Source organism: Octodon degus, unplaced genomic scaffold, assembly GCF_000260255.1.
Source record: "Octodon degus isolate 3935 unplaced genomic scaffold, OctDeg1.0 scaffold00043, whole genome shotgun sequence".
NCBI classification, from domain to species: Eukaryota; Metazoa; Chordata; class Mammalia; order Rodentia; family Octodontidae; genus Octodon; species Octodon degus.
Window position 1 is genome coordinate 6,109,280 of NW_004524619.1, and position 14,552 is coordinate 6,123,831.

A 14,552-nucleotide genomic window follows, 5' to 3' on the forward strand; every position below is an offset into this window, starting at 1 on the left:
TCTAAGTAGGTGCTTTAGACCACTGAGCCATCTCTCCAGCCCCAAAGAACTGAGCTAGGGCTGGGCCCCCTAGCTTTTGATCTTTATTTTGCTCTTGCAAAAACATCACGGAGTGAATTTTGATTTCTTACCTCTACGCATCTCCAGAGAAAGGGTCTAGGGAAGTTGGGCTTGGATGTGGGAGGGAGAAGAGGAAAGTGGGGGAGTCTTTCATACATCTCATCAGTTCATCCTCTTAAATCTGGCCAAGGTGGATGTGTGTCTGTGAAGAGTGGTGGCATGATGGTTAAACAAATGGGTTTTAGAACCAGACATATGTGGATTTGAACTCAAGTTTTCCTTTTACTAGCGATGTGATCCAAAACATGTTGCCAGACCTCTCTGAACCTACGTTCTTCTCTGTAAGTGGGGATTATAAATAGTGTCTGGAAGAGAAGTCTTTCTTTTTTTCTTGTATTTTAGGGAAAGGTCTACGGGGTGTTCAGGGTCTCACTACTAGATCGGACTTGTAGTGATCCACCAGGTTTGCACCACCACGCCCAGTCTCACTTGCCTTCTTTGTGTGCACCCCCAGGAGTAGGGCCCAGCATGGCAGGCCTGGGAATCGAACTCCCAGCCCCTGCACCTCCTTGCAGGTGCTTTAATCTGCTGAGCTACTTGGCCAGCCCTGGAGAGAAGTTTTAACTTTGTCTTATGAGGTTGTACCAAGTCATAACTGATGTGCCTAGCAGGACCAGTGCTCAGCAGACTTGATACCTGTCCATGTCACGCTGACTCTAGAACATGTAGGTGGCCACTAGTGAAAAGCGTTCTGGCTGTCTATGGGCTTAGCAAGAGTAGGACCTCCAAGTCTTATAATAACATGCACCGGGCTTGATCTTATGGAGGGAAAGAAGCAGTGTATTCTGTGGAAGGTTGAAAGCCCCTCCTCCAGCCATGTCTTCAACGTCTGCCAAGTGCTAGATGGGGGAGCCCTGGTAAGAAAAGCTGATTGAAAGTGCATCCGAAAAGGCAGGTCTGGATAGAGCACTCAGATGTGTGACGCAGGGGACAAGGTCCAGGAGGTGAGGTCCACCAGGGCAAGAACAATGGGTACCGTCAGGACCTAAATATAGACCATGTGAATGTCCAGGAGCCGGGATCCAACGCTGGCAGGCATCTTGGGAGCATTCAGGAAGCGCCCGGGTGCTGGCCCTTGCTCAGAGGCCTCTTTTTATGAATAACTTTGTCTATGTTCTGGCTTTCCCACCTTGTGGTGCCCCTGCCTCAGCCTGGCTGCCTGGTTCCTTTCTCCAGCTCTCCCTGCTCCACCCTCGGTGATGCCCACCACTCCCTCTTTCTTCCCTCCAACCCCAACAGGCTCCTCCCTAAGCTCAGGTGTTCCCTCCCCAGTTCTCCTTGTAGGTGGGGCTGTCTTTACCTTTGGGGGGTCCATGTTCCAGGTTCTGCAGTTAACCTGGGGCAGTGTTAGCTTCCCTGGCACGAGATTCTTCATCCAGGGGCGGTAGAAATATGTGAGATGAAATTGAAAACTATCGTGTGCTTAAATGTTTAAACACTTTTTACAGTTTAGAAAAAACACTTCGTCATTAACCCCCCAACATTCCCCTTCTCTTCTAACACACTATCCCATCGTTCTTGCCACCTCCTGATGCAGTTCTAGAAGCCCTCTTTCGGGTCTTTAGTTGTGCTGTTGTGGCTCCTTCCAATGTCCCGAGTCAATTAAAAACATTTACCTTTCATGGTCATTTTGACCCTGGGGAAGAGCCAGAAGTTGCAGATTCAGGGACTAAAGTAGCTGAGCGCTTGCCATAATGTGTTTATACACCAGCCTTTTTTTTTTTTTTTTTTTTCCTGTATTTTAGGGAAGGGTCTACAGGGTGTTCAGGGTGTCACTACTAGATTGGACTCGTAATGATCCGCCTGTTTACAGCCTCCCACGTGCTGGGATTACAGATTCATACCACCACACCCAGTCTCAATTGCTATCTCAGCAGGCACTTTAATCTGCTGAGCTATTTGAGCCTTATGAAGGACAGCGCTCAGCAGTAGTCTGAACACGTCTCATAAGGACAGTCACAAAGGGGGATTTTCAGAACTGCATCCGAAAGAGGCAGGAATCCTAGGATGACAGTGTTCAGAGCGAGGAGTGCATTTTAAGGATATTCATAGTGGCGCGTCTTTTACTGTAATAAAGTTTTAAAAATGTAAACGGTGGCTGTATATTTTGATCCTACCACGTTCCTGTGAGGAACCCAGATCCTGGAGGTAGGCACCCTTAGATCATATCCTCGTTGTCGCTTACCCCGTGACTTCATGCAAGCTGCTTTTCTCTCTGGACCTCAGTTACCTTCCTGCACAGCAGGGATGATGGTAATGCCTGCCACGTGGGTCGTAAAGAGTTTAGAAAATAGAAGCCGGGAGCCCTTCAACCAGAGTACATTGTCCAAAATGCCCTCCATGATTGCGACTGAGATTTGTAGAACAGGCATCTTGAAACAGGTCTGTGTTTTTCCAGCCTCATCTGTACCATATGCACATACCACCTTACTGTCATTTTTAACTTATTTTCATGTTTAAATTGTCTATTTTTGGAGGAGTGTGTTTTCTCTTTAAAAGAGTTAGATTCATCCCAGGCATTAATAGTCCCAAGATCACACGTTGACTGTGTTTCCATATTGTAATGAATATGGATAGATCTACTGCAGAAGGTCTGAAAGGATCTTCTCTCACATCAGGGTCCACTTCCCATGCTCTGAGGAGGAAGAACTAGTGACACTGAGCGTCTGAGGTCTAGGTTCTCCCCCCCGCCCCGCTAGTGATCTGGTTCCGTTCTTCCCACTGGAATGAACAGTGTGGCCCCATCCTTTCATCAGACCTGGCTCCAAAATCAGCTTTGGAGCCCAATTCTGTGTCAAGTACCAAGACGGACAAAATGTGCCTCTCCGGAGCCTTTACTGTCTTCTTTGAACAGGCTGTTACCAGCTCAGAGAGGACGTGAAGAGTCACAAAACAACCTCATTTCTGAAATCTATGAAAAGATCTCTTTGCCTGAAATCTCTGGAAATAGTAAAGGAGACTGTCTGCTTGTGTTGAGTAACAAGCATCCCCAGCCTCAGTGCCCAATAGTAGCAAGCATTTATTCTGCTCAGAGGTGTGCAGAAGGGGCCACAGTTACCTGCCCCCTGTGGACTCATGCTTCTCTTGTGCAGGTCAGAGGTCCAGAGGAGCACGCCGAAATATACAGTGTCTTAATGTATAGGCTCAGAATTGGTGCACTGGCCCTTCCTCCTGGGTTCCCTCGGCTAGAGGAAGGCACAGACCCAGCCACGGAGGTCACAGGAGGACAGAAATATTTGCTGAGAATAATTTAATCTACTGCAGAGATCACCACTCAGCCTACGTTCTTGGGTGTGTACTGTGTCCAGTACTGTCCTCCTTGACGGGGCAGTCTTGGGGCAAAAATGCTCAAGCTGATGAGAACAACTAACTCTGCACCTGATGGGAGAAAGGGGAGTGGATGGAGCCTAGCAACGCATGGGGAGGAGTCACGTGAGAGACGTCCCACCGTGGGAAGAAGGGCCAGCTTTGCATCACAGAGGCTTGGGCTCAAATCCCATCAGGATTTATTTTGTTATCCTCCCCGTGGGCTGTTTCATGTTCTGAGGCGCTCAGCCTTTCCCAGTGACTCGGAATCCCTAGCCCTTGCCGCTGCGGTCGCCTGAAACCCTGGGTGTTCTCTTCAGCAAAGCACATAGTCATGAACGTTTCTATGCAGGCCCCCAGCGCAGGTGGAGGGCCCTGCCCTCATCCTTCACCTCAGTTCCTCACCCTTCCCTCCTTTCCTCTTCGCCTTTCCTCATCTCCATTAGGAAGCTGATGCAGTGGAAGGGATGTCTGAGGACCACCGTCAGGTTCAGAGCCCGACGCGTATCAGCGGCCCAGGGTCAGTGAGGAGCTCACAGAAGTTTCGCACTGAATAAAACAGGAAACTGCGGATCATTTTCTTGATGGATGGATTATACAGCCGAGGCCCAGAGAGGCTACTTTGCTTCCCAAAGGCATACAGCTAATCATCATCATAAAATTAGTTTATCTCCAAGCAGAAGATTTTTGCTCAGATACCATTTGATCTCACTTACTTGGTACATTTTCCCGAGTACAGTTGCCATTCTCACCCATCCATTGTGTGTGGGGCTGAGTTTTCTTGTCCTCCGTATTCCCAGCCAAAAATGTGGATGACAGAATCACCTATGTCTTGTCTTGTCGCTGCTGTAGAGTGTGTGTGTGTGTGTGTGTGTGTACGCAGGGTCTTACTAAGGAGCTCAGACTCGTAGTGATCCTCCTATTTTCAGCCTCCCCAGCACTGGGATTGCAGGCATGTGCCACCACACCTGCACTCTGTCCCTGGTTCAGTGCGCCTGGGGGCGGGGCTGGTGCTGCGCATGGTGCCAGGGATTGAACTGCGGCCCCTGCACTTGCCTAAACAGGTGCTTAGTCTGCTGAGCTATCTCACAGGCCCTTCTGCTCTAGAATCTGAACGTGGGGCAGAACCCTTGTCCCCTCGTTCTCTGGCCTCCCCTTTCCACTCTGTCCTTTGGTCCTCCCCCAGACCCCATGCACTGGCAGCAGAGGTGGGGCTTCTGTGCCTAGCCAGGTCACATGGAGGGTGGAGGCGCAGTGGGGACGCAGCCTGAAGAAAGGCATCCCAGCAGAGTCCTGGAAGTCTTGCTTGGAGCCATTCTTCTATTCTTAGTCTGAAGGCACTTTGTTCTGGAGCGCATTGTTTTCACAGCACGGGAAGTCGGTCTCCCCGGGCTTGCTGGCTCGCTCGCCAGCGGAGGTCAGCGATGCCACAGCTTCCTGCCTGTGGCCGCCCAGGTGGGGAGCGTATGGTTTGTTTCAGGGCCAGCCCTTTGTCAGCAGGATCACCACAGCAGCAGCCTTTTGCTTCTGTTGGCGGTGTGTGCACAGGGCAGAGAAGGGCCGAAGGGAGAAAGTGGTTCCAGTGAGTCTCCTTTTCTTTCTTTCTTTTTTTTTTCTTATTTTTGGTCCTTTTGAGACAGGGTCTTGCTGTGCAGTTCAGGCTGGCCTTGAGCTCACTTTGTAGCCCAGGCTGGTCTTGAACTCTCAGTGATCCTCGTGCCTCAGCCTCCTGAGTGCTGGGATTACAATAGTGTGCCATCATGCCCGGCAAGTCTCTTTTTCTTCATAGCAACATGAACTGCAATTATGTCCATGTAAAAAGGAAAATGCTAAAATCTAGGTCTCAGCAGAGCACTGTGCAGTTGCGTTGTCCGGTAGATCGGTGCAAGCAACATGTCTACATTTAAATTTCCTGGTAGCTGCACTGAACAACACGAACAGAAAGAGGCGGAATTAATTTTTAAAATACATTTTGTTTCATAGACCTAAGTGTCAGCATTTCTATATGTAATTGATATAAAAATTAAGCATGTACTTCACCTTCTTTCACACAGAGCTTTCCAAATCCAGTGCCTTTGTTTGTGGAGAGCACTTGTAGGGGACTGGTCAGATTGCAAGGCCTGGAAATCACATGTGACCCAGCTTCAGAGCAGCGCAGCCTAGAAGTCCTGCGGACACTGGGACACCTGCTCTGTCCCAGGCAGAGACTGTGCCCCACAGTAACCACTGACCTCTAGAAGTATGGCTAGTACAACCGAGAGACTGAGGTTTTAATTTTACTGAATTTAAATATAAATTTGAATAGACAGATGGACCTGGTGGCTACCATATTGGACAGCATGACCCCAGAAGTTTGATTGTCTTAGAGAAATATTGATTCAGACTTAATTATGGTATCATTTTTTTACCTGCCACATTGGCAAAGATTTTAAAGTGAGCATAACAGACCCTTTCAACATGTGTAATATATGTGGAGTGTAAGCATGAGCAGGCTTGATCAAGGACAGCGTGGCAGCGTTTATCAAAATTGCAGACCAGCGTTCACCTGGACCCAGCAGTTCTGTTCTTGGTTGTTGACGTTGCAGAGTCTCTTGCGTGTATGTGTAGACTGGCTTATCTAGAAAGGCATTTGCTGAGGCTCAGTGGTCTAAAACGCCTGCTTAGGCAAGCTTAGGCAAGTGCAGAGACCAGAGTTCAATCCCCCAGCACCACATGCCATGGCAGCCCTGCCCCCAGGGCAGACTGAGCTGGCCACAAAAATAAAAAAATAATAATAAATAAATAAATAAATAATAGATTGAAAGAAAGAAAGAAAGGCATTTGCTTCATAGAAGATTGGTAGTTGCATATCTACCCAGTCAATGGGGGAGTTCAATAAGTTATGACATATTTATTTATTTTAACATCCAGAATTTTTATTTAGTTTTTCTAGCAGACAGTTTACATACCTCTTTTACCCTTTCTTTTAAGTTAGGGTGGTAATTCCATAATAAACTACTTAAAGAGAAGCTTTGGTCAAGAATAGAGTGAGATTACAAAAAAAAAAAAAAACTGCTGCTGTTTTTTAAAAAGCCAATACTTGGGGGCTGGAGATGGCTCAGTGGAATAAGCACTTCCCTGGCAAGCGCAAGGGTCTGAGTTCAATCCCCAGTTCCACCAAAAAAATAAATAAATAAATAAATAAATAAATAAATAAAAAGCCAACACTTTCACCAGTTATATTCAAACAAAAACACAGTATTTGCATAGGACTATTACAGTGCCTCCTTGGGCTGGCTTTCCTCACCGTCCTGGGGAGTAATGGCCGGGCCGTCTCAGCTGCCGCTCTCATGCCGAGTGGTGAGTCCGCTCAGCTTCACATTATTCAGAGGCCCTGGATCAAGGACTCTAAGGTCTTGAAATCCCAAGTAGTCACGGGCCACCAATGCCAGTAGTGCGAACTTTGTGACAATCTTGCAAAGACACTTGAGTGGTGCTGTTCTGTCACAGCATCTCCAAAGCTGTATCGTGTCCTCGGTGGTTGCCTGCTTGCCCATGTTGCGGAAGTGTTCCGTGGCAGACATGCTGCCCTGGATGTTCTGTTTTGGAATGTCAAGCTTGTGCACAAAGGTCAAGCGACCGCAGTCATCATAGTTAAAGTACATCCAACAACAGTCATGGTCAACAGCCACAGTGCTGTTCTCAGAGACAAACAGCACACTCAGGAGAGGCAGGGACTCGGTTTTCAGAGTAGAGACCTGCATACTTCTTGAGGCCATCAGCAATAGACACAGTGCTGTCATGACTGACCCAAGCCAGGCGGCTCTCACTGGCAGAGAAGCTGACCCCATGGACCCAGCCATCAGTGCCACTACCACTGAACTCTGACATCAGCTGGCCAAAAGGCACCTTGCTGCCCCGGGGCATACTGGATGGCTTTTCATCCACTTCTTTAATGTAGGCTGAAAACACTTCACATTTGAAATCACAGGATCCTGGTGCCAGCCAAATGATGTTGGGAGCCAATCCGAGCTGAGGACCATAGAGCGAATTGGCTTTTTAATGTGCTTGCTTACCCACCAATCATTTTCGGACTTGAATTAACAAACAGAGATGAGCCATGCTGCGCTTCCCACAGCAAATTTGTTCTACAGAGGGACCATGTCAAAAAAGTGGCTGTGCAGTTAATCCTCAGGGTCACCAAGGTTGGCTTCCAGATACCATCTTTTTGGCTCCAGATCTAGGTGTTGCAGTTGGCTCTGCGAGTGACGATGTGATCGCTCATGGGCGCCAAGTCAATTGCCCATTGTGCTCCTTGAGTTCATGAGCTTTCACCCACTGGCTCCCATTCTTCTTACAGATGTGAACTTCGTGATTAATGGGGCTAAGGGCAACCTGGGTGTGGTCCCTGTTCCAGGCATGGCAGATGATTGGCTTTAGTAAAAGCTGATGCAGGGACATTTTCCTAGAGTTTTCAAAGGATAGAAACTGAGGTCTGGGCAGTCTAGAGGGGCTCACAGCTGAGAATTTGTGGACTCTGGTCAGTCGACGTGAATAGGCTCTGGTGAGCGCAGGCAGAGGGGTTATGGCACATTTAAATTTGCAACTATTGTGGAAAACAAATTAGACTAGTTTTTACTTGATGACATGAAAGGCTGTTAATGGTTTATGTCTAGGTGAACCCCCAGAGCTTCATGCAGTCATGGGGTGGCACCTGGAGTTTGTGATTGATTATTGTGGGTGTGGATGCTGCACCTGCCCTGGGGCAGGTAATTTGTATTCCAGTGTAAGGAGGGGAGAGAGGCTAGCTAGGGGCCAGAGCTGCTACCACTCCCTTTGCTCTCTGCTCTTTGCTGCCTGCATGAAAGGTTACTTTCTGTCTTGTGCTGCTCTGCCTTGGAGCCAGCTGAGTATGGACTGAAACATCCACTAACTGTTAGCTAAATAAACCTTTCCTTCCTTCATTTTGAGTGTTGGGTATTTGTCCCAGCAACAGAGAGCACAGTAACTGAGACAAAGGCCTTCCAAGATATAATGTTAAGGAAACTATTTGGATAAAACAAAGGATCTACAAATTTCTGTTGAGGGAAGCTCTGAAAGAATCCAAAAAGAACCGATTGCAGTGGTTTCTTCCTGGAGAGGGAGGGGAGGATGACAGGTGGGCCAAGATTTGCTTATCATATATGGCAGTGGAATTTAATCCCATACATTTATATTACATATTCATAAAATAAATTAAAAATAGAGGAGACTCTCAGGGAAGGCTTCCTAGAAGAAGTGACCTCTGGAGCAGGTTGTGGGAGGTGCACAGGAGGAAACCTGATGCTCAGGAGCAGGACAGAGCTAGGCACCCATATGTACCCAGCATGGGCAGAATGCTCTTTATGGAAAAGGACCGTGACAGAGTTAGGACACATAGAGGATCAGCCGGGTAGGAAAGTAACTCCATGAGCCATGGCCACTGTGGATGGTTTGAAGGAATCAGAAGTGACTTGGTTGTCTGTGTGAGTGACAGCTCTGCCAGAGAAAAGGGTGGCTGAAAATGTTGCCGCAGTGTGATCCGAGGACCCTAAGTGCCCCTAAGACCTGGAGGGTACAGCAAGTCCCACAACTGTTTGTTGCCCGGAATAACGCCTCCCCACAGATGGAGGGCAGGGGCCCAACTCTCCTTTGTCCACTAGCCACCTAAGAGCATTGTCAGAACATAAACCGCTGTTACTCTTTTCACTGTGGCTAAGAAAATGTGGCGACTTTATATTAAGATATTGAAAACAAAAGCTCACGGTGGCCCTGAAAATTTTTCTAAAATTATGGAGGGATCCTGAAATCAAAACCCAAGAACTACTGGTCTGGAAGGAGGGAGGCCCCGTGGACTTGTGGCTCTTGTTGGGTCACAGTAAACTTGAGGGAGCGAGCACAGCTCTGGCTCTGTGAGGCTCACAGAAGGCCTGAGCTCAGGCACAGCTCAGGCTGCGCGTCTCAGCGCAGAAGCCACATGGCCTGGGCAGGTGCGTGTGGAGGAGCGCTTGGTTGATGGCTCAGTTTTGGCTGACAGGAATGTTGATACGTGCCCTGCATATGATTTCCCACCAGTGTATAGTCTGTCGTTTCTAGTTCTTTGCTGTTATAAACATCCTGGACATATCTCTAGGTACCTGCTGGTGAGGCTTACCGTACAGTGTCTCCTTAAAGGTGGAGGGCAATGTAGGCTGAGGGTGGCTCTCCAGTTTCTGGCTCTACTCCTGTCTTGGGGACCCCCTCCCCCGCTGCCACCCCTTCATATCGGCAGACTTTTTTTTTTTTTTTTTTTTTTTGCGGAACCGGGCATTGAACTCAGGCCCTTGTGCTTGTCAGGCAAGCGCTTAGTCTACTGAGCCACCTCACCAGCCCCTATATTGGCAGACTTTAATTTTAATCTGAAAGTGTGGCATATGGACTTAACTACTCCCTCCCCATTCCCTGCCTCTAGAAGCCTAAGATGCCAACTGTGACTGGCAGGCATTTCGAGAAAAGTCTTTGCCCTCGGGAAGCTCTCGGTCTCTGTGTCTGTCTCTCTCTGTCTCTCTCTGTTTCTCTGTCACTCTCTGCTGTCTTTCTCTGTCTCTATCTTTCTATCTCTGTCTCTTTACACACACACACACACAGACACGCACACACACACACACACACACACACACAGAAGCAGGTTCTATATTCTGGTTTCCTGGGTGAGGCAAGAGTAAAAACTCGTGCTGCTGCCCTGGATTTCAGGTAGAAATCCCCCGCCAGTCAGCTGTCCTTGTGCTTACAGTGTTTGCTGTGACAGAGGCTGTGTGCGTTCTCGCCAAGGAGAAACTGGGCCTTTGGGTGTTGCCTAACCCAGGCAGGCATCAGGAGAGAGACCTGGTCAGGCATTTCACCAAGAGCTCAGGCTTTGGACACACAATGCAGTGTGAGTGTGAGCACCACTACCTTCCTCTGCGGCAGGCGTCTTCCCGGACTGTATGAGCTCTTGCATTCAGAAGTGCCCAGGCATGGTGACGCATACCTGTAAGCACAGCGCTCTAGTAGGAGGCCGAGGCAGGAGGATTGCAAACAAATTGGAGCCCAACCTGGGCAACTTAGAGACTTAGTGAGGTCCGTGTTCTGAGTAGCTCAGAGTGAAGTCCTTAAAGCATTTTTGTATATCTTTGATGAAAGAGGTGTAGGCAGGAAGGCGGGCGGCTCCATGGGTCCTGCTTTTCCTGTTCTGTGGAGCCTGCCCCACCCTGAGCCCTGAGCTCCTGCTCATTTCCTCGATTCCTGAGTTTTTCCCGACCTCTCTCCATACACACACGCACTGACTGTAGACTCGCTCTTCACAGATTTTGTACTTGTGAATTTTTCTGCCATGCGTCTGTAGCCCCATCATTAATATTCAGGGCATGGTGTCATCACTCCTCACTGCATGAATGACGGTGTAAGATGCCGGCCTCTACACAGGACCCCGCCAGCGTGGAGGAGGGCAGTGCTCTCTGCTGCCTTGAGTTTCAGCTCTCCTGGTGCATGCAGGGGCGGTTATGGTCTGCGTGGCGCCACGCTTTCACTCCTCAGTGGCTTTTCTTGGTGAGCTCACTGTTGAAAGTGGTGTGCAGGTGTGGTGCCGGACATCGTCTGGTGCCAGAAGACTGTGATGTGCCTTCTAGAGAAAATGTGTGGGCGCAGAGACCTCCGTGGGTGGTGGTGTATGGTGCTGGTGGCTGTGCGTTCCATGGTAAGGCGCCAGCAGTCCATGCTGGCCAGGCCCTTGGTTCAGTCCCCATTGTGTGGGGGTGGGGACTCTCGCAAACCTTAAAAATTAATAAAATACCCCCCACATAACTCCTGCATGTAGTGAGTCAACTATGTGTGTGTGTGTGTGTGTGTGTGTGTGTGTGTGTGTGTGTGTGATATGTGGCTTTATCTCTCCCCCTCTCACTCTCCTTTTGCCCAGTCTTTTTTTCTTTCCCTAATCCCTTGCTTGTTTGGTTCACTTCCTATAATCATAGCGCTCTAATCTTAATCTGAGAATGTTAGTGCCAGAAGGTCTTCTCCAGCCCCCATGGGCTCCATGGAAGGGTCTTTATTTATGCTTCCATCATTCGATACCCATTTGTGGGTGACCTTGCTCTGGCCTTTTCCCGGGCTACACTGGGACCTGAACACAGATGTTATGTTTCAAAAACACTGTTATACACAGGGCTATTGTAGTTTGTGGTTTTCAGGCAAATCAAGAATCTCAGACTGACTTCTGAAAGTGTTTCCTAATTTCTACCATTCTCACTGCCACTTCCTCCCCAATCCAGCAGTCTCTTTGGCCATGTGTGGTCATAAAAAGTTAGAAGGAAACTTGAGGTCACCTTGTCCTACTCTCAGTTTACGGATAATGAAACAGATCCACAAAGAAAAGTGAAATGCCTGCGGTCACGTAGCTGGTTTGAGGGCCTTAAAAACAGATAACCACTCCGGGAATAATAGTTTACCAGTCGCTCTATTTTATAATTTATGCATAAGGCAAGACAGAGATGGCATCAATTATTACCTGGTAACTTCTGATAAAAATTTATAAAACAAGCTGGGCATAGTGATGTCGCTTCAAATCCCAGCACTCAGGAGACCAAGGCAGGTAGATAGATTGCTGTGTGTTCGAGACCAGCCTGAGCTACATAGCAAGACCCTGTCACAAACAAATGAACAAACAAAATTTAATTTGTACAGATTGTGTCCATTGTAGTAAAGTTGGAAAAAAATACCTGAATAGATGTTTTAGAAAACTGTTTAGCTGTTTTCATAGCACCATTTCAAATCTGCAGTCAAGATGTCTAGATGTTTACAATACAGAGAAAGAGTCCTTAAATTCCTCATTTGGGTGATTTTCATTATTAAAATATGAAACACGCTCAACGTGGGCCTGACTTGGCCCTAACAGTGTGTGACATAAATTTGCATACCAGGGCCGGCAACACCAAGGGAGGAGGGAAATCTCCTTCAAAGCTGACCAGGAAACAGATCGTGCAGGTTTTGCTTCCCACCGGTTCCCAAACCTAACTCCCCCCTCCCAAAAGGGGGAAGGAAGAAGGTTAAGTAAAGATAACGCGCCCATCCTCAAACAAAGCACGGCTAGCCCTTTTGGGTCCCCCAGCTACTCCCATTTCCTGTGGCTAAAGTTAGGTCTGTTACATAGGCATTTCATTTTTAATCCGGGGCCGGGCTGGGCAGGCAGAGGTTACCCTCTGAAGGATGGGTGGGCGGGGTGTCCCTTTGCAGCCCTCCAGGGGCAAGAGCCAGAGAGAGTTGCTTTTTCTTACTTTTCAGCAGCAGCAAAATCCGTGGGACAGTGACATGATTTTGTGACAATGTGAGAGGGACTCATCGCCCAGAACTTGTTTCCTAAATCCCATTCTTGTGAATCCTCTTTTACCATAACCCTCAACTTGAAATGGACTTAATTTTATAGAAAAACAACATATATTTTGCCCTTACGTTGCTTTTCAATGGAATGTTTATGTTTACTTCTTTGATAAACAGGAATTGACCATGCTTGCCAAAAATAGAATATAGCTATTAAATATTGGTCATGTTTGTTCATGAAGGTTAATAAATACGCACAGAGTAGCATAACTAAATTTTAGCTAGATGCATGGCCTGAGCCTCTTTGTGCTCAGAGTGAAGGACGGAGTCTCTAGGCAGTTACAGGGGTGCCACAGGTAAGGCGCCCCATTGTAAGTCTTTCTCCTCACTGGAATCAGGGTAGATGATGAGTTAAAGGATTTTTTTTTTGGCGGGGGGGGGGGGGCTGGCTCAGGCTGCCTAAAGGGAGGGTCTGCTGTGGCATGTGGAGCTAGGGCTAGAACCGTGGTCCCCCAGCCTGACTGGGTTTGCCCACACAGGCACTTAAACGGCTGAGCTAACCGGCAAGCCCCCAGATGATGAGTTAAAACAGCGACTTTCTTACTGCGTGAGCTGCGTGAGAGTTGCACGAGAGGCTGCCATGCTGCGTGAAAGCTACTGGAGCAGACGCCCACGTGCCCACCCACAGGGCCTAGGCCACTCCAGAGGCCATCCCCAGGGTCCCCTGCCCATGCCTGTGACACTCCTTGGTGTTTCCATCAGCCAAGGGAGGAGCTGGCGGAGGAACACTCCCACCTACTCAAGCTCCACCGGGAGTCACGGGCGGGCGCTTTCCATCCTCTGGCAGGGAGTGCCCAGCGGGCGTGACTCTGGCCTGCCAGCTGTGACCTGCTGGCTCCACACGCTCCACCGACTTCCCTCCTTTCTCCATCTTACTTCCTCACTCCCATTGTTTTTCCGAGGATCAGTTCCCAAGTAAACATTTATACCTAAACTTTACCCCAGAATTGCTTAAGGAGAACCCCGAACAAAGATATCTGGTAAGTATACTACACTGTCTTGAACTCACTTTGTAGCCCAGGCTGGCCTCAAACTTGCAGTGATCCTCCTGCCTCAGCCTCCCGAGCGCTGGGATTACAGGTATGCGCCACCATGGCTGGCCTCTAAAGAGCCATTTTATTTTATTATATATTTCGTACAGGTTCTACAGGGTCTCACTACAGAGATCAGACTTGTAGTGATCCTTCCTGTTTTTCAGCCTCCCAAGTACTGGGATTACACGTGTGCGCCAGCACGCCAAGTCTCTAAAGATCCTTTTTGAATAGTTAGATTGGAATGGGAACTCAAGAATTAATTCACGATTACACATTAACCCTTTTTTTCTGCTTATGTCTACTGAGAGGGTCTAGAAATAGTGACAGTCAGTTAGCAAAGAACACGCTTGGGGCCAGGTCTCAGTTTCTGAAGACCATTCTCCTATAAAGGGATCCAAGGCTTCTTGGAGAAAAGGCTGATGCCAGGACTGAGGCTGGGAGAAGAGCAGAGGATCCTGGAGTGGCTTTTTATACCAAAAAGCAGTGCAGTGCGTAGAGAATGATGATGCCCAAGATGGACACACAACTCCCAGCTTGGGGCAGCCTCCCTCGCCGATTCTGGAACAATCTGAGCAGCAACAGCACTAGGCCTTACTCCCCTGAGTCACTAGGAACCCTTGAACCCTGTGTAAATACAGGGGTCCCTCCTCGCCCATGAGAGATGTGCTCTAAGTTCCCAGCATCTGCCTGAAGTGAGGGACAGTA

The 14,552-nt window shown here is 48.4% G+C and overlaps 1 protein-coding gene and 1 pseudogene across 2 annotated transcripts in view; one reads left to right on the forward strand and one right to left on the reverse strand.

The window, feature by feature from the left end:
• Positions 1–14,552, forward strand: part of Arhgef3 (Rho guanine nucleotide exchange factor 3) — a 300,793-nt gene that overhangs the window by 72,584 nt on the left and 213,657 nt on the right. The gene's annotated exons all lie outside the window — the stretch shown is intronic.
• Positions 6,782–7,826, reverse strand: LOC101572525 (annotated as a pseudogene).